The sequence below is a fragment of the Opisthocomus hoazin genome, chromosome 11 (genome assembly GCF_030867145.1).
Source record: "Opisthocomus hoazin isolate bOpiHoa1 chromosome 11, bOpiHoa1.hap1, whole genome shotgun sequence".
In the NCBI taxonomy this organism is placed as follows: domain Eukaryota; kingdom Metazoa; phylum Chordata; class Aves; order Opisthocomiformes; family Opisthocomidae; genus Opisthocomus; species Opisthocomus hoazin.
This window is the reverse complement of record NC_134424.1, coordinates 4774641-4796006: the sequence shown is the minus strand read 5'-3', so window position 1 is coordinate 4796006 and position 21366 is coordinate 4774641. Positions and strand designations below refer to the sequence as shown.

The 21366-nt window shown below is 41.1% G+C and overlaps 1 protein-coding gene across 4 annotated transcripts in view; it reads right to left on the bottom strand.

Annotated features, from left to right (window-relative positions):
• The window catches only part of SHQ1 (SHQ1, H/ACA ribonucleoprotein assembly factor), a 54347-nt gene that overhangs the window by 1639 nt on the left and 31342 nt on the right, over positions 1–21366 (bottom strand). The gene's annotated exons all lie outside the window — the stretch shown is intronic.

Genomic DNA, 21366 nt, shown 5'->3' with positions numbered 1-21366 from the left:
TATAATATTTAACTTCACAAACAGAACTTTCCCACTTGATAACGGGAACACAAATCATAACATTTCTACTATTTGCTTGGTTTGCAAACAACCTTCTTCTTCTTCAATTATGATTGTAAAAGTAGATGCTACAGGGTAAAAAAAAACACAAAAAACTATTCATAATTACTATTCTTTCAAGTAACTTTTCCCACAAGGCTACACAGTATCTCACTGCAAGTCTTTGGTGACACTTTCAGGAAAAACACTGCCCCTTTGACGTTTCAGCAGTGCACAGCAAGGGAAAACGCATTTTGGAACAAACCTGTTCAGGATTGCTGTCTTCAACAGCGAACTCTGCAGTACGTGGCTTGCTGGATTAAGTTTATATACAGCACAGTCATTTTGTTTTACTACCCTTCCAGGTACGTCTGTTAAGCGCAGATGAAGTGATAGAGCATAGCTGACCAGGTCCACCTCAGGGATACAGTTTCCTGCTCCCCTACGATAGCAGGAGACGTTCAATACTCTGTCTGTAGATGTGCTTTACCTTTCACTCCTAACTCGGCTCAAACGGAATTCAACAAAACTATCAGGACCGCTTAGGTAAACGCCTCTAATCAAGCAGACGCGCTAAGTCAGCTTCAGATCTTTGGTACAGCCATCTCCATTTCCTCAAGTGTTCTGAAGTCAGCACATGCTTTACCAGAAAAGCGCATCATGGATTTACAAACAGAGAAAACAAAAAGTAAGAGAGTGCCTTGAAATGGAGGGGGGAACGGGGGCAGAGGGGAAAAAGGGTATGAAATAACAAACATACATCCTGTTTCTTGTTGTAGAGTTTCGCCTCAGACCATCAATCAACTTTTCACCACTTCCTGCACCAGCAGGTCTACTATAAATCCTGCAGTAACTGACTGGGTTTCATTTCCTCTGCCAAACCTGCTAACCTGCAAGGCATGACACGCTGACACGGGAGCAAGGAGCTGATAATGTAATACATGACTCCTGCGAGGCAAAAGTTAAAGTGCTTGTTCTCTCAGTTGAATGATTTTAAAGATCTTTATATTCTATTTCCCAGGGGGCATAATTACTCAGTATAACATAGACACTTCAATTTTTTTTTTTTGCTCCTAAAGGAATTGCATTTAAAAGTGGGGGAAGGGAAATTCAGTGCAGCTTCTTACACATTTTACAGAGACAGTGCAACATTTAAAAGCTGAACTTGGAATAAAACATTAAACTTCCTTAGTTCAACCAATATACTCAAAAACTAAGAAATAAGTGTTTCCCGGAAGTAACTGAAGCAACAGAGAACAAATTTCTAGGATTTTTAAATCGAAAGTTAAGAATTAAATCACAACATTATCCTAGTGGCCTTCAACATAAACAAGAGTACCAAATTTTAAAAAGCTGTTTACTTCACACTATTCTAATTTGTTCTTTGTGGTGATGTATTTCCATTTTATTTTTGTCAAGAACCTCAATTTTTCTTGAAAAGTTATGGAGGATTTGAGAAAGTAGCAACCTAACTGGGAACAAAGAAAGCATTCTCCCTGCTCCAGAAGCCAAAAGAACAAGAAGCCAAGCGACACACCGACAGGTCCATGAAGCCCTGCAGGTAGGTGGTAACACAGTAACTGCCGTGCAGGGGAATCTGTTTCCTGAGCACATTGGTGGGAAGTTGGTTTACACCCCGAGTCACAGGAGTTTATATCCCCTCCAGAAAGCATTCTGCCTAGATTTTAAAACAGCCTCTTTCCTTCCTTCCAACTATCCGCATGGGTGTGCATGTGCCCCCTTCCCCTGGAAGGGCAGTTAATAACAGGAAGGTACAATCCTTCTTCCTCTCCTACTGCCTGACTGTCCACAAGAACACAACCAGCTCCGAAAGCTAAATGTGCACTATGACAGAGAACACTGTTCTGTACCCATTTTATATGTAGTTCCTTTTAATTTCATTGACAGCCATGAACAACTAACTGCAGGCACAACGATTTCCTCCGGTGATACATCTTCAGCTCCAGCTACCTCAGCCTCACCTACCTGTTTTACTATTGCCATTATAGACAGAAAATCAATTCTGAAAGTCCTGTTGGTCCTCACATCTCTTCTGTAATGTCTGTCACATTGTTTCCCAATCCTGTAGGTATTTTCTGGCTTTTCCCTATTTCTGCTGTTCTGATTTTTCATGCATATTTCTCCTGCTAGATAATCTCAGTCCTTGAAATCACTCCCTTAAAATCCTCTCCTCCTCTTTTACTGTTTTCTCACAATGCAGTTAGTACGTTAGATATAGAAACACGTCACGCAACTGAATCAAGTATTACAGAGTTGTATGGTATCATGTACTTTTTGGCATTAATAATACTTCACTGTGCTCCAGATTACTCCATGCCAAGTGTTAAGCAGGAGAATACACAGCGATATACTCATTTGACTCAACACGCACCACGTTACCAAATTAGATGCGGTGCTGCTGACAGATAAAAACCAGCCTCTCTAAAGCAGCAAGCATTCAATCACTCTACACACAAACACATTTTTATCAGTGAGTTCAAAGAGAATGAATGAAAAGGCTGGTGCCTGACTGGACAACTGTAAAACTGCAGAAGGCATTCCGAGTCCAAAAACCTTGGGCTAATTCCTTCTGAGTGACCAAAATACACCACAAAATAATGACAAAAACTGATTTCATAAAACAACTGTGGCTTCGAGTTTCCTGTTTAGTCCTTTTTCCCAAAAGTTTTGATAGAACTACTGAGAGAGGACATGCTTTTTATCTTTACAAGGGATTAAGGGGAAAAAAGCCATCGATTAAAGAGCCCGCTCTTCCCTTCTACCAGTAACAGTGCAAATGGATACTCTGCTTGGATGAGTAAGTGCCTGCAGCAGGCCACAATCCCATCTCTCCTCTTAACCTCTACAACTGCCTTCCTTCAGCTGTGCCAGGCAGGGGTCCCAGGGAGTGGTGTGACCGCCCGCACCACGCTCGAGGACACAGCCCACAGCCACCCACCAGCACCCTTCAGGGAAGGGGAAGGGCTGCGGACTTCACGCAGACCTGCACAACCTTCTTTCTCTCTGCACCATCCGCGCCCCAAAGATCACGCCAGGCCAACTACAACAAGAATCTTCTAATGAATCATTAAAAAACCTAGAAGATTACTTTTTTTTTAGCTCTTAGCCACATCAGGTATTTGATTTAAACTGGATTTAAACAGCATGAAAAACTATGTTTTCAGTTACTCACATTTCTTAGTAGGCTAAATGTTTCCTCCCAACTTTCACTCCGGTCATCAAGTCTCCTCCAGAAAAAAAATGGACAGTTTACAGAGCTCGACATTTCAACATTAGAAACTAAACAAACTCCCAACTGTCACGCTCTTGACAAATTTATACACAAAAACTCCACTCACCAGCTTTCCAATCTTCTATTAAAAGAAAAAAAAAAAAAAAAGAGACCTTGATTAAGGCAATTATTTCAAGGAGAACGGAGTGCATTTCACATCAGCCTTAAGAAATGGTGGCAGCACTCCTTGGACAAAACCAAGGCAAACGGCATAAAAATCTGAGTATGGAAATGCTTTCAGCAGGAGACTGCGGGTCTCTGAGCTAAGGATTTCCCTAGCTGAAAGATAAGTAACAATTCAGGAAACAAAAATGAGACACCAGAAATGAGATATCATGTATTAGAGACTTGTAGTAAACAGGTCCTGCTGTTTCCAAAATCTTTTGAGTAGTGTTTTAGAGATTAGACAGCAAATACTTTAATTTTTCAAGTATGATTAATGGAATTGCATGATTACTTTAAGACATGCTCATTCAGTATGCACATTTGCGGTAATGATATCTTATTATTATGGTAATAGTGTTCGTACATAAACATGCATAATAGGCTTTAAAGGTGCTACACATGATAATTATTAGTTATCAAGATGTCAGTTGCTTAAGGAAAATGTTTAATTACAGGTTAAACTGATCAGATGCATGTTTTGTTTAACGCATAGCTTTGAGGAACAGGTAACAACAGAGGCATCTCAGGTCTTGTCCACGTAGTCTGGAATTAAAATTTCAAGACAGCACTACTGTAATCCTTGTCTAGGCAGCAGGAGAGTTTCTCCACGCACTAGAAGAAAAGAAACTGGTTCCACAGGTCTCAGATTTTAAAAAAGTAAAACGGGGGTGAAAAGAACAAAGAACATCCAAGGAGATTGAGCAAATACAGGGAAATGGATAAAACAAGGCAGAGGGGGAAAGAGGATTATGGCAACAGGAAAGAAAAATCATTACAGGTTTACAGCAAAGCCCGCCTGTGGCAGCACAAAGAGGAGTGATGGTGACGGGGACTGACTGCAGTGCCAAGGGAAGCAGGATACAACTTTTTCAGTTAAAGACCAATGCTCCTGCAAGCTCCAGTTCTACCTTCTGTTCCAAGCAGTAAAGAGGGCACTAGGATCCGATGAATCAAGATAGCTGTTATCTCCAGAAGCTACTAGAACATGGTCTCATAGACATACATTAGGGATTGTTTCCAAGGAAGATTTAACATAAACTGGAAGGAAAGACAGAAGTCAATCTAGCCACAGAAAGTTAAAAAAAGAAAAAATGCAGGACTTGGGGGATACATCCAGGCACAAACACCCCTAATTTTTCCCAAATGTTAAAACAAAAATAAGTAATTACGCTTCTGTATACTGTGTCCATCAACCAGAAATAGCGCTACAAAAGGAAAACGTTCAAAGAAAAAGTTAATGGGCCAGGCCTTTCCATCTGCCCCATACTTGCCTTACATCCAATTCTCTTGCTTTAGCAGTTTAGTTATGTTAAAAAAAAAAACCCTCACAAAAAACCAAACAAACAACTCAAAGAGAACTTGAAAATATGAAAATCAGCATTCTGCTCCTCATTCTGTATGATGGGTGGCACTGCATATTCCATCATGGCACAGGAGTTGTGTATCTGAAACACTGCGCGGTGTTTGCAAACATGGGAGTCCACAGTCAAATTGGCAGCACAGCCTTTCAAGGCAGGAGTCAGTAACGTTTCCTGGAATGAAAAGGGACTTTTCTTGTACAAGCCCAAGCTCTAGCTTGCTTTTGGTTTTGTAAACTATTCAGTAGGATTACTTCTACTGCCTCATAAAAGTCTGGCTTTGCATTTCACAGACGTACACAAGCACACACTTTTCCACAGTGCACAGTGCAAACTAGGTGTAAGATGTGGCAAAACACAACTATAAGGAAACAGAATTTTCTTCTTCCCGACCCCTGCTCAATCAATCAAATCCGTGTACACTGCACAAGTGCTGTCATGGCAGATTGAGCTGTTCTTGCCCAAGCACAACAGAAAAGCCACAAATCATGGGAACCTGTATATCAAAAACATTGGCAATAGCTTTGGTTACCAGCCTGGTGTTTGAATGTGATCTAACTGGTCTTGGAACCAAGCTGGAACCTAACTAATCTTGGAACCAAGGAAAGTCTTGTTATATTACATATATTACACGGTTAGGCCTATTCACTGTGTTACGATGGCAATCAGTCCTCCATGCTAGCAGTGCTCTAACTTGGCTCTACAGGGCTGACGAGCCCTGTTTTAAATGTAGAACACATTACATTAATTATCTTTAAGTTCTACAGGCAAGATAAACAAGTCTCAAAGAAACAGTAGATACTTCAAGTGCAGACGTGCCTTTGCAGCGTCATATGTTCCACCAAATATGAAAATAGGCCTGTCTCATTGCCAAGCTGCCACCCCCTGGTAGGCCTATAATTCCTTCAGATGCATTCAAATACAAACTAGCAGCACGCTGTGCCAGTCAGCAGGGCTGACAAATATAAAAAGAGCAGTTATTTAACTTATCTCTGCTCAACAGGAGCTCTGGACACCGAAGATCCATGTAATAGTAAAGCTGTTGCTTTAAGCAAAAGGCCTTGCCTGCTGGATCACAAGGTATTCCCAACTGCCTTCATTTAATACATTATAAGAAGCTACTGAGTTTAAAAAGAAAGCGTCAGTCTATATTAAAACTACCTCTCTCAATAGGGCCTGGCAAAACCCAGACTTATGAGAGCAAGTTTCATAGACACCCTCTCAGGTAAGATAACAAGCAATACAACCACCCAAGAGCATAACCACTTCAAATGCGTTCCACGTTACATATTTGGCAGCATTGCTTACAATTTCCCACAATTATTCTTTTAGCCAGAGGCAGCACAAGTATTAAGACAATTCTAGAGTTCATATTATCGCAGACATCACCAGATATCCCAAAGCAGAGCCTCAGCAGTTCAGATACAGAGGATGTGTAAATTTAGTATCTGCAAGAGACTGAAATGTCAGTTGAAATGTAAGGGATAATGACATTATCTGCCTTGCCACAAGACTGGCTGAAGACAGACTCTGACGTTTCTGCATGGACTGTTGCTGGTGAACAAAACGGCACCTGCAAAAGGGACGGACCCTCTGCACCCTTCAGACCATCTTCCTTTTGCTCTGCCCAGAGTGGTTCTTGCTGGACTCCACAGATCACTGTCTTTCAGCCCAAGCCTTATCTGTCCAGACACAATGGGTACGAAGACATATTGTTCAACGTTCAGTCCCTTGACAATGCCAACATTAACTTCCCACATGAACCCTGTCATGATTTTGATGAAAATTAATATCCCTGTGGCAGTAAGTCTACTGCTTGAGCCTTCTGCTTCAAGGGAGCTTGACAAGTGACAGCCAAACATGGTATCAAAAGACAAGAACGCTCATACAAGAATGACACAGATGAGAAAGCATCCAACTATTCTTATATATACCTGGGAAGAAAATGAATTGTTCTTCAATCTAAAATTCAGATGGCAGCTTCTATATAGACCTGCACAGCTGCTTGAGCAACCAAACTGCTGACCTTTGGGAAAAGGCTCTTGAAGCTGGCAATTGAGCACACCCTATTAAGCAACACCGTTAACCACTGGAACAGCATATTCTGACACCCAGGCGTGGAGGATAAAGTGGGAGGGAGACACATACTCTTGCATTACCCTAACATAACTTAAACTTCAGGGCTTTAGACCAATAGTAGCATGCTTCCTTCGGAAAGGCAACTAACAAAGTCAAACACCCCTCCACATCTGACATACAATTTCACACAGCTAGAAGGAAAAAAAGAATACAATGATTTAATTATTATGATGCAGAATTGAAAAACAAATGGTTTTAATAAAATATTCAGGACACAAAAGAGCCTATGTTTGATCAACCCGGACTGGTAAAACACAGAAGTGACAACGATGATGGCATTGAATGCAAAAGCAGACTTCGTTAATGTAGAAACATGTAAAGTTAACACACACAAAACAGCATAAATGGTCAAACAATGAGATTAGATAACAAAAAAATCCTCCAGGAGAAGAATCCTTACAAATGGCTATTTAGCTGCAACAATAAGAAACTCATCACACTAAACACACCAGCCATTTGCTGCAGCTACTCCTTAAAAAGTCATGGGTTACAAAAGAACACAAGTCTCAAAATCTGCCTGGAGATAAGAGACTAAGACTCAATTACTCCTTTTAGCATGTGTTTTATATGAGATGCCATATTTCACCATTTTTTATTTCACTTTCAAGGTGAATGCTAATGAGTGCTTGAAGTTATACACCAGTCGATGACCTCCAACCATAGTGAAATAGTTTGGAAAAAGCAGGCTCAGAATCAGTGAACAAAAATACTCCAAGTTCTGAAAGAAATTCATAGCAGAAAGCCCAGAGTCTTGGTAACTTCTAGCAGACAGTGACAACCACTTTGCCCATCTGTACACACACTGCTGTATTACAGACTGCAGCAATGAACCTAACTTTACACTGGCTTTATTGCAAAGAACCTTATAAACCCTTTACCCCACTTCCCCACAGGCTTGGGGAAACTACGCACAGATTTTATTTCATTGAGCTCTGGGAACACCACCATTCTCTACAGTGAAACGTGGCTAAAAGTTCAAGCATAACAATACTATCCTGAAGTTCGAGGCATGAAGTGGGAAAGAAACTACACACAGCGCTTGAACCAAGGGGCGACCCTTCCACGGAAACAAAAAGGCACTCATTCAGAAGAGCACAGATAATATTCTTTTATTCTCATATGACCGGTTCCTAATGAACAGAAAAGTCTAAAACCTAGCTTACAGCCCTTCTTCAAAAAATGGCACCTCTACCCACAAAATTCCTTACTGTCTCAGTTAAACCGAAAGATGACCGTGCAAATGTCGGAGTTTAACTGGCACCTGACAGCCGCTCGCCCACCCCTGCCCCGTTCTCCTCAATAGCATGGGGAGGAGAAATGGACAAAAGGGGAAACTCCTGGGTTGAGCGAAAGACAGTCATAACACAACAAAGGAAATACTAATACTAATAATACTTCTAATGATGATAATGATGAATATGCAAAAGAAACTACACACAATACAGTTTTTCTCACTCCTCGACAACCAATCTGCAGCCAGTCCCTGAGCAGTGATCGCGGAACACCAGACTCATGAATTTTTGAGAATTTTGCAGAACTCCTGAAATAAACGAATTCCCGGAGAAGTCTGAACTCCTGGACAAGAAAGGATTCGAACTCAGGGAAACAAGAAGAGCAGAGCTCCCTGTGCCCCGGCCAACCTCCACTCATAAACTGAGCACGACGTCCACGGTGCAGAGTATTTCCAGCTCAGCTGTCTGTCCGGCCATGCTCTCTCCCATTTCCTGCACACCTGCTCATTAGCTGAGTATGAGAAACTGGAAAAAGTCCTTGATTTCACAGCAACAACTGAAAACATCAGGGTTATCAACATTCTTCTTGTATTAAATCCAAAACACAGCAGCTCCTGGGAGGAAAATGAACTCTGTCCCAGCCAAAACCAGGACAGCAACATTCACTAAATCACTCTTTGCAGCCTTTAGTAGCTGGTTAGCTCATCATAACCCCACCTGGCTCAGGAGATCTGAAAGAATCACAGAATAGGCAGCACAATCAACAGCCAGCGAGATAAACACAAACAGCACCATTCAACAGTTTCGTGTGCTTAGTTTATTATACATTTTTATAGTAAGAGGTAGAACCAATAAATAGCTCCCATTAAAATCTCATTAGCCCTGATCAATGAGTATGGAAGATAATACAAGAGCAAAGCTGAATTTAATGTGTTAGTGAAGGAGAAACAGGACCATTTTCTTCAGGATTCAGGTAAAAATTGACCTAAACTTTAACTAATCTTCTACATTATCTGCAGCTAAAGAAAGACAGATGAGTGTAAACACAACAGAAACAACACAACATTTTTTCACATGATTTAGGACTAGATTAACCACTGTCTTCGTAGGAAGGAAAGAAACCATCTCCACAACACAGCACCAGAACCGCTTAATTTCTACACTTCCTCATGAAAAGCCAGCTGCTAAAATAAGATGTGCTCAATCTATTCAAGCTATTTTATGCAACTGCAGGTAAGAAATCATTCTTTCCATTTCTCAGGAGGATAGAGTTCAATTTTTAGCCTAATTAGCTTAGGTTTACACAGTTTTACTGTCCCTGTCTGTATTTATGGTTAATTCTTTCCTTTCTAACAACTCTTGGAAATACCAGGCAACTTCAATCAAATTTAAGAGCAAATTAGAGGTTAAAAACAAAAGAAATCTTTAAATCCCTACACACTTCATGAAAATAAGCAGAGGTAGATCAAAAATAATGTCCCTCATGAGAAGAGGCCGGCAGAACACAGGCAGCGCGCGGCGGCTCGGTGCGAGGCCACGGGACGCGCAGACCAACCAGCTGGGCAGAGCCAAGCCCAGGCATCGCCCGCGCTGCCTCGCGCCCGCCGGAGCTGTCAAAGGACGTGGGGAAGAGATCAGGGCACGAGGCTTGGGTTTGTAGGAAGTTTACAGAATCTTTTCTTTCCTCCCTTCCTTGCAGACATCAGACAAAGTGGACACTGGAAAAGCATTCGCTGCACACCATATCTGTATCTTAAATACAGGAAAACCACACTGGAAAAAAGGGAGCACCGGGTTCAAAAAGCAGTCTGGAAAATACATCTCCCTGTAAGCAAGATGCCACCACTTTAAATTGCCAGGATTAGAAGAGCAGAAATCCAGCATAATGAGACTACTTTTGACAAGAGAAACCCACCGCTTATCTTCAAGTGACAGAAAGCAGCCCTGGACCATAAAACAATGGCTGATGGGGAAGAATCCAATGGGTTTAAGGGGAACATAAAATGCTTTCATCTTGAAATTCTGGCTTTCAAAGGGCATTATGCGAATCCTAAAACTAAGAGAATGATATACATACACTACAATCCAGCTTGCAGTCTTGTAAACATGAACTGCTATCTACATCACTTAAAGTATTACAGTTTAACCATAAATCAAATATAAAACATAGCACCATCGTTTCAATTTAAGTGACTTCTTTTATGTTAATAAGTCTGAATATTTCAAGTGACTTTCCCTCCATATTTATTCTGAAACTCCACAGTGCTTCTTTCATAATGAATCTAAATACTGCATGAGCTGAACTTCACATTTATAAATATTTAAAAAAAAAGATGAAGCTTTCCAATACAACATCTTACTTTCATTACTTGGTCTTCTTGGTAAGTCGAAACCAAACATACCATGGATTATAAAAGAAATCAAGCACAGCTTACTTATGCAGATGATACTATGAAAATATTCATAAGGGAAAACAGACTTAGAATTAATATTGGACTATAAAAAGAAACTGCACAGTATTTATATGTTTTAAGAACACTCTAACTGAGCTTAGAAGCAGCTCAGTGTTGCCAAAATAGCTTCAGTAAGTTGCAGCCAGTCCAAGCATCTAACAATGGCACAGCTTCCAAAGTTATATATGATAAACACAAATAACGAAAGATGAATAGATAACTCACCACGGAACAGGCACAGAGAAAGCAACAGATTTTATAACGTGATAGTAAGTACTGGCTGCATTACAGAAATGGAATGCTGACAATTGTTCTACATTAGCCCCGTCTCCCTCGAATTTCTGAACAGCCGTTACCTAGAACTTGGTCTTCACCATCACTGCTGGTGATCTAGAAGATAGCACTCCTACCACTGTAAATGACACAACTTGTATTACAAGATGGGAATGAACGGTACTGACGTAAAGCAGTGCAGATGATGTGACTTTTAGTGTTAGGACAATGCTAGTAATGCATTACAAAAATAACAACCATGACAACGGACAAGCTTAAAGGTAAATGACAAACACAACTGCTCCAACACAATCCTACCTCTTCACAATGGAGTTTATCCACTGAACACCAAAAGTCCTAGCGAGGTTGATCAGAATTTTAACTCTGACACTCTTCACGCTTGAAGGGAAAACACCACCTGTAGCCTTCCCACTCGCAGTCCATCCTCAACTCACACAATCTGAACACAGGAAGACACCAAATCTGAGCATCCTGCAAATTCCTGGCAGGAAATCAGATTTTTGCAAGGGCCTAAACTGAACAGCCTGCTCCCATCTTCTCCCCCCCTCACCCTGTTGTGTTCATGGGGCACCTAGTATCAGATGCTCTGGAGCGTGATCGTGCCTCTTATGAGTAGTCGTAACTACCCCTGAACTGGCTGCAGATCTGGCTTCCTGACCGCGATGGGGAAACTCGCAGGCCGTGCACACAGCGTCACGTAGCTGGCCCACGCTGCCCTGTTCTTACAAGGAGTCCCCAGGGAATGGTGGGGAGTGGGCGTCAGGCCACAGCCTAAATCATCATCTTACTCATCACTTCTGCTCTCTCATTCTACCTCTGTTCTGTCTTGAGATTTATGGGGCCACCACTGCAAGAGGCAGGTGGAAGAGCCCAAGCCAGCGACTGACGGGGTTGGGAACACAACAGGGAGACGTCAGCAGCCTGCAGATCGGCTCTCGGCTTTGATCACGCTGCACACCCCACCTGCTCAGCAAGGCAACAACTACACGAGCTCATCCTTCCCCGCGTCAGAACAGAACAAGAGTCAGCTGAGATGTGCTGACTGAAAAAGACATGACACAGATCGCTGACCCTTCTGTAGGCAGATAGGAACTGCCTCCCAACAACTTTGGAAAATCAAAGCAGTAGCCTGAGGGGGAAAAAGAATGGCTTTCTTCTTTGCCTTCTCTACCCACAGCAAGGTGCATTCAGGCACAGCCTGAAGGAATATGAGCTATAGCAAAGTGATGGAATAAATCGAAAAAAAACAACAGAGGAAAGGAGAGGAAAAACATCAAAGGAAGCTGCCACTAGCAGCTGGGAGGAGACATTAAATCCCTTGTTAAAAATCCGTGTTTTACAGGGCTTGCTCAAACATATATAAAGGGGAATTTCTGGTATTCTATCCACCTGTCTACCACATTTTTCAGCCTTCAGGGCAAACAGTGTTTTGCTTTAAGCCTCTTAAGTCAGTATATTACATTAGTTGGGTATTGTTATTTACAAAGTGCTCTCTGTGCACCTATTGCTTTACAGACAATTGAAGTGACAGCTCGGGCCTTAAATAAGATGCAACTTTTAATGAGAGGCACGGCAGCTCAAGATGACAGTAAACAAAAAGAAACTGTATTAAAAACATGGATCAAAGCAGTGACAGTGGAGACATATATAATGTGCTTGCAAATTATTAGTTACTATTTTTAAATCAAAGAACTGTGATCTGAAGATTAAGAGCAGATGACTTGGGATGAAAATAAATAAATCTGGGTTCTCTACCAAACTCATGCACCAACAGTCAACGTACTCTTTGATAAATTGGTAAACTCTTCTATAAGTTTCAAGCAAAATGATAGCATCTCCTCTCGTAAGCCTAGAAAAGGCTCAATTAGTAGCATAATAAACTGCTCAGAATCTCAAACCCTTTCTGTACCAGACCCATAGCCAGTGTTTGAACCTTTCGGTATTTTTTTGAGCTATGCTATCTTGTTGGAAACAAGTAAGACAGTATGGAGTTACCCAACAACCAAGGGAGAATGAGCCAACCCATAATTACCCTTCACTAGGAAAACATGAAAACTTATTGCTGTCTGAATTTTTCCTCTTTCTGTTCAACTAGATGGATTTTATTTGTAATTCTTTTTTGTTATACTATGCAATGGCTAAAAAGCGAAACCTCTGTCCCATCATACTTGCAGACAAGTCCAAATCAACCTTTAACTTTCTTATCAATGAACTCCTGAGTTTATTCAGTCTCTCGCGATAACATAGTTCATTCAGACATGTATGTTCACGGAACCCTTTTATTCCCAACTCTTTCTATTTTTCATCATCTTTTTGAATAGACATTAGAATCAGTCTGTGTTTTAGCACAGTCTCACAAATGATGCGTTCTAAGGTCATGCCACTTCCTTCTCCCAAATGACACTATTCTGCTTCTTCAGCTGAAGACTGTACTCATGCTCTTATACCTGCTCAGACATAAGTGCGTGCTCAGTCTGAAACTATTCTCAAGCATGACCCAGCCTATTTTTCTGGAGCTGCTGCCCTCAACAGCCTTATATTCTCCAATTCATAACTACGATCTACAATCTTTTATTGTGAATGTGCCATCTTATACTTGATTGTATCAAAATGCGTGCTGTTCAGATAAGCACATATTGCCAATCTGGGTTAGTCTGCAATTCATTTTCTACCTTTAAATAAATAACTTTTAACGTCACCAAAAATTTTTATCTAAAAAGACATATACTGTATTTTCTTGCAGGTTGTTAAAGATCCTGGACAGTACCTCGACAAAAACTCTGCAAACAATGGATAATCTTAACTTTACAAAGCAACAAAAACCTACCTGTCTTTTCCCTTTTTTTTTTCCATTTTCAATATTTCTTAGAACATGGACATAGGTAACTCCTACAGTTGGTGGTAGGCAAAGTGAAATATACATAAACTGAACCTCAAAAAGCCTGCAAAGAGACCATGTGAAGTGGCCACTCCCATTATTGGTAAAAGCTTGAAAACCAGCTGGGACATCTGAAAGTTAATATGCCACTACAGGCCACCAAAGTAGTGAATGAAAAGCAAACCTAATGCAGCATGACTACTCGAAGCAGTAAGCAAATGCACTGCTGCATGCTGAACAGGCTGCCAGCAGTACTCATGCCAGCTTGTAAAGTCTGCTAAGAAGGAATTACAATAACTGGGGATTGCAGTCATGAGCTACTACAGCAAGTCATCACAGGACCATAGGGGTGAAGCCAGCCTACGTAACCAGATAAAACACAGCTTTCTTGGTTCAGCGAGAAAGTGTCATCATAAGCAGCACCAAGATATTTTTTTTTGTTTACATCTTTTACCTGTATGGCTCTTAAGGCAAAACAGCAAAGGAAAGAATAGCCTTAAAATTATAAATCTCCATCTCCAAAATCAACAAGTTGTTGATGGAAGGGGTGGGGGCAGGGAATGAAGTGGCTTCAGTGCACCCACAATGACAATACCATTAAAAAAGGAGAGTGAAAATAATAATCCTCTAACTACAAGCTAGATCAAAAGAAGAGATTTTGCGATGGTGGCGACGGAGTTGTTACACTACCTGATAAATAACATAACTGGCTACATCAGAACATATGCCAAAAGCATATGCTAATAGCAAGACTGCTTTCAAAGCAGCAATGCGAAAGCAATTTGGCTTTTCTCTGCACCACCTACTTTGAATACTTGAGTTTTTATCAAATCTGAAATTACCACAGCCTTCGCTAAGCTAAGGTTAACATGGGCAGCAAAGAAGGTGAAGTAAAACCTAAACTGCAGCCAAAGCAGAATACAGTTGACCATGAAACTGTAATGCACACAACATACTATACTACGAGGTGTATTCTTCCTAAATTCTTAACTGAAATTAAGTGCTTTAAACATACTGTACAAACCAGTTTAATCCCATGGAGCCAAGAAGCAGGATTTTCATCTAGAATATGCATCAAGAAGAGTGTGGCCAGCAGGACGAGGGAGGTTCTCCTTCCCCTCTACACTGCCCTGGTGAGGCCTCATCTAGAGTACTGTGTCCAGTTCTGGGCTCCCCAGTTCAAGAAAGATGAGGAGTGACTGGAGAGAGTCCAGTGGAGGGCTACAAGGATGATGAGGGGACTGGAACATCTCCCCTACGAGGAGAGGTTGAGGGAACTGGGCTTGTTCAGCCTGAAGAAGAGAAGGCTGCGAGGGGACCTTATAAATGCTCACAAATATCTTCAGGGTGGGTGTCAGGAGGACGGGGCCAGGCTCTTTTCAGTGGTGCTCAGTGACAGGACAAGGGGCAACGGGCACAAACTGAAGCAGAGGAAGCTCCAGCTGAACCCGAGGAAGAACTTCTTCCCTCTGAGGGTGACGGAGCCCTGGCACAGGCTGCCCAGGGAGGTTGTGGAGTCTCCTTCTCTGGAGATGTTCAAGACCCGCCTGGACAAGGTCCTGTGCAGCTTGCTGTAGGTGACTCTGCTTTGGCAGGAGGGTTGGACTGGGTGACCCACAGAGGTCCCTTCCAACCCCTACTATTCTGTGATTCTGTAATATATTACTGCTTATGCCTTTATTCTTCTGAACCATGGCTGCTGAATTCAGGAGGTTAACAGCTGAAAATTAGCATATTGCTCTAACATTTGAGAACACTTTAAAGCACTGATTAATTTTGCTTATCTGTTAACAACCCCCCCCCTCATTACAGCTCGAAAATTTATAATAAACTAGCATGTTAGTAGTACACTATGTGAAAACCTTTTAGGATAGTTCCATTCCTGAATCCTCCCTGTCTGTACCTAATATTTTCAGAGCAGAGATGCACAGTCAACAAGAGTTACTCTATTCGCCCTTCATTTAGCAGCACAGTCCTGAGTTTCAGACGGTACAGCTGGGTTATTCCTAGCGACATGGCAATGCCACAAAGAGTGAACTGGCCTTCAATGAACATCAACCCTACAAGCAGCAAAAAAGCAAAGACCAAAAGATTTTTTAAAATCCTGTTTTTCCTCTAGTCAATTATTTTGAGCTTTACAAAACCACTAAAGAAAACAAAAACGCCAAGAAGAAACAGCTGCAAAAATGGCACAACGAAAATAGTTTCCACATACTTTGAAACACTTTGAAAAGTTCTCCAGATCTTAGCAAACAATAACCAGGTAAAATTATCTGAGTTTGCAGATGGATGATCAGTTTCACAAATAATTTTAGCATACAGTTGAAATATACATTAAAATTCTATTTACATTCATTTAAAGATCATATAGATGTTGTACATTACAAATTATTTTCCCAAATCTAGCAAAAGCTTAGGGCAATTCTTTCTGGAAGGCTGTCATACATGACCTGTTCTCAAATGCTTTTTGCCCTACAAAGCAAGCATAGCATAGGATATAGGGGAGTTGGTATGTGTAACAAGATACAGGGAAAATAAATAAGATGCTCTATACAAGAGAGGACTTCATGTAAATTAATAACAGACCTATACAGCTATGCAAATACTTACATGAACTGAAGAGAGGCTGCTGGATTGCATGGTACAGTGTGTCTAAATGGGCACAACAGCAGTCAAACTATCAGCACTACTCTGATTACCAAATGCATGTTTTCAAAAAATGTTAGTAAGCTGTCTTACACATTCAAACCCGTTCTTTTCTGCAAACATAAAGACATGATGACTCGTAAAATAAATATTTAAAGTCAGTTAAAGCCAAGAAAGAGGTCAGAATGAACATCTAGTGATCTTCCCTCTACCAAACTTTAACCAATGCAATGGACTGAAACCATGATGCTGAAGGTTGAGCTCCTTACTTCCTTGTGCACTTTAAGATCTGATGCGAGACAGGCAGTAAAAATCCTAAATCTCACGGATTTTTTTTTCCCCCTCCTGAAAGACCTGGGCTCCTTAATGCCTTTGCAACATCAGACCTTAACACTTCAGGCCCACATTACACTACATTGATTAAAACAGTAATTCAGAAAACCTGGAGAAAAGAAAAGGGGGGGCTGAACAATCGGAGTCAATCTCCTCACCTCAATGACATGCTGTGAACGTAATTAAACCTACATTTATTTAGAGAACTTCACACCCTACACATAAAGCAGCAGCTCCCTGCTGGCTTCAGAGCAGGTAATTATGTTGTAACAAGGACTAGGTTTCGATTAAAACAAAGAGATGAAAAGGAAAACAGACCTATGAGCCAGCCTATCTTTTAGGGTATGTGTCACCTGCAAATCAAAAGAAGCAAATACAACAATATCTGACTTAGCTTTAATTTAGTTAGCTGCAGCAAAGATAGCAGCTTCTACAGAGACTGGATAAATGCCACCGGGAATCCCGGTTTTTACTCTAAAGCAAACAGTCCGTGCTTGAACTGGCAGGTTACACCTACAGTCACCAAAATTAGCAAGATTACATTTGTCTTAGGTTGCGGAGCACAGATATTTACACGTGAAGGTGCGACTACAGAGCACGCATACCTTACAGCGGCCTATACAGCACTATAGCAAATCAAGCTGCAGATGCAGTTCCACAGGACACACAGCTCATCTCAACATTACTCTTACTTTCACTGTGCAAGTTAGAGCTACTGCAACACGCAACACAAAATGATTCTGTAATTTTTTACAGTAGAACAGATCATGAATAAAATGTGAGATGGTAAGTTAAGAAGTAGAAAAATAGAGATAATGAAAAATATAATGCAAATTACATAGAATCAAACACCTTATTCTCCTGCATTCCTCATACCCATAAGACTTTGAGAAGTACACAGCTATATAACTCTGCATAAGCAAGTGTACCAACCCTTGGAAAACTGCTGGGAACACTCACGACTTCACCTCCAATCCAGGAGAACAGAAAAGATACATTTACTAATACTGCAGTGGTACATGTTTAAAACTAAATATGTATTTAAATTTTAGGTAAAAATATTTTAAATCAGCATGGGCTGAATTGTTCTGTTATGTAGGGATGCAGAACAGGATGCACTTCACTGCCTGCCTCGACAAGGAGTCACAGAAGTCGTTCAGCCCTTCACCTGGCCACTCATGTCATGGCCAGCAGGCACCAGACTGCCCAGCTACCAGCAGGCACACACGTACAAGAGCGGACAACAAAAAGCAATGTGAACAGAGACTGGCACAAAGGGGAATACAAAGCACTGGCGAAAGCTGTCAGGCTACACAAAGGAACCTCAGCACAGCAAGAGGCAGTGGGTAAACTGCTTGGACTTCTATACACGACAACTCCTGTGGGGTCACAGACACACAACTCCCCTCCGGCAGCAGGGAAGAAGTTCTCTTGCAACAAACCCACACCTCTAGATTCCCCTGGTCTTAGCAGCCATCAGATAACCAGTGGTTTCCCCAAAGCTCTTTCTGCTCAGAGTAAGGCGTGAAAGATGGAGAAAAGCTCACACTTCTAATGGAAATTCAGTTACAACTTCACATTAAAGAGGCTGCTGTATGTATCACTGCGGTTTGTAAAAGCTCTGACCTAAAGAAAAAAAAGAGTATGCAAACCAGACAAATTAAATTTAATTTTATTATGGAAATGAAAGTAATAACAGAAGTGACAGCAGGGTGGATGATAAGCTCACTTAGCAGGGGGATCAAATGAAGTGATGACATGTCATTATGACCTCAGGGGTTAAAGATGCAATTTTCCATCTGGCTGCATCTGGCTTTTCAACATAAACGTTGACACCACCTGCCGAGATTTACTACAAGCTGCCTCCGTAGATCTTTGTCTAGCTTTTGTTACCCAGGTTAACATTTACTTTTCCCTCTTTGCTGATAAGTGTTGCTGAGGAACATGCTCCCTTTCTTCAAAACCCAATGAACAGTTAAAAGGATTTTACGTGCCACTTTATACAGTAGATCAAATTATTAACAGCAACTTCACAAGCAGCTCAAAGAGAGTTACTAGAAACCTAGAAAGCAGGTAAAAAAGTAGCTTTATGATTGCACACAGGAGGATGAAATTTTAGCTACACTTGTTAATATCTTGCATCGTCTAAGACGTCTAGGAATCCACTTTTCTCTGAATGAAATAATTTTTCTGGAAAAAAATTATTTATAATTAAAGAACTGGCTTCTACCCACCATACCCAATTGACTATTAGCCACCTGCATGTGTTTTATTCAGCAGCTTAATAATTTCCAATTCCAGATATACTGTGCTTAAAATAAACCATCTTTTGCCAGCCCAGTGACACATTCACTTATTCATCTAATTTAGTCACACCCAAACTATGATCTCAAACCAAATTTGTAATCAGCTACTGACACACCGTTAGCTACAAGGTTTTTGTTTCCACACTGAATACCTAAAAGCTAGTACCTACCAGTGGCATTCCCCTCCTGGAGGCTTGATCTGGAATAGGACTGCATGCTTACCACCACCTGATACACCCATTACATTTTTGTCCGTGCCAAACGTTTTTCTAAACCTACCGCTCTCAAGACTTCTCTCAGCCAGCACAGGTGAGCTAAAAAGCTTGCTTCCAGCTGTTCCTCAAATGCCCAGATTCTTCACTAAAAAGAATCTACCATCTGTTTTAACTGTTGAAACAAAGAGGCCCCAGCCTCCACTAGGGCTTGGTTACATACCAGGGAAAGAGGGAAAGAAAAGAGAAATGCTTCACAGATTTTGAGAACACCCTGGGACTACAGCTATGAAAAGAGGAGAAAATGGAGACGAAGAAAGTTAGTAAATCTTGCATGAAGTACAGAATAGCTAAGAAACAAAACAGAGAAAGTATCCAGACTGATCAGACATGCAAATAACTTCACTGAAAGACCACCACAAAAATACCCACAGATACCTTTCCCTCCCAAAACTGTTTCACCACAAGGTCAATTACCAGAGGGATGTCATAACCTTCTTGCCCTGGAATGGAAGATGTACCACCCCCCTCTCCAGATGCCTTAGTCACCTTGGGGAGCTGGGAACCCTTGTTCTTACAAGTCGCCACCCATTTCTGTATCTGTTCGGGTATTTCTCTGAATGACAAGTGAACTTTGTTGTTCCCTTCAACATAAGGCAAAAATCAAAGTGTTCCCGTTCACTTCACACATGCTCAACTTCAAGCACATGCTTCACTGCTAAACTGAACAGGAATTACTTAAGCATATGCTTAAATGCTTTCCTGATTCAGACCCTAAAAATAGGAATAGTTTCTGCAGTTCCTCCTTCTCTTGTTCTCCTAATGACAGACAACTATTGTGCCATGTCATTATACCAATAAGATAGCTTAATTGCCCTCTTTCCAGAAGCTGTCAGTTCTGCATAACCAGTACATAATGTATGCGTCTGGGAGTAAATGTGTTAATGTATCAGTCACTTCTATCTACCATACATTTTCCTCTGCTGTATTTAAAGAAAGCCTTGGGTTTTATGACTGACTTGCTAGACATTATATTCAATGATATGGGCAGCAGTGATATTACTGTCTTACGACTCATCTCTTTGTGAAAGATGCACGAAATAACTTTCCTCTTCTTCATTCACTGCACTTTTTCAACTCAACTTCAACCTGAACATTGATTTCCCCATACTTCTATTGAAGGAGTGGCCAAAAAGGCCTCCTCAAAAATGACTGTGTAGAATGAACTGGCTGTTCCTGTAATTAATCAGGATTGATGAGTCAAAACATTTGGAAACACCAGCAGTTGCTTTAGGACATTTTGTGCATTGTTCTCCTGTAGTAACGTAGTCATTGAAAGCGTATAGAGAAGAATAAGAATCAACAATGTCTACACAACATGCAACAAGCAGCTACGAACTGAAGGCCTGTAATTCTCTTCGAAGCACTGGTAAGGCCACACCACAACGTACAGCCTACACAAGCTGGCTCAATTCTCTTTCACGTCCCCCTTTCTGATCACGATTATTGCCAAGTTCCCTCTATATCCCCTCACTGCTTCTTTGGTCTTTCACACTTATGAAGTTATTTTTTCTCCCACAGTCTCTCATTAAATTGTGAGCTGGAATGCAAAGATCAGTTTTAATCATTGTTTTACGAGTCTGTATGTTGCTGTATTAACAAACGCGACAATGGCATTTTCTGTGTTTATATTAGTAAGGCCTTTCTTTTCAGAGAAGTATTACTTGCAATTCATACGTGGACTTTTGTGGGCCTTCAGAGAAGGCTGCAAAGACATAAAAAGTGAGGGAGAAAAAAGCTGTATGAAAAATAGAATAAATTTTACAAGAACAATATAAAGCTTACTAAGACTTAAGCACGCAGCTAGCTTTGTTCATGAATCCATTTCTCACTGTTTCCCTGCCAATACTTTGGGTTTTAAGCCATTAAAGCATGCTGGTACTTCTGACCAGTCTGGTCGCAGAGTTCCCAAGGCTCTGGAAATAAGTCAAGCCACGCTGACTCCACTGAAAGAACACG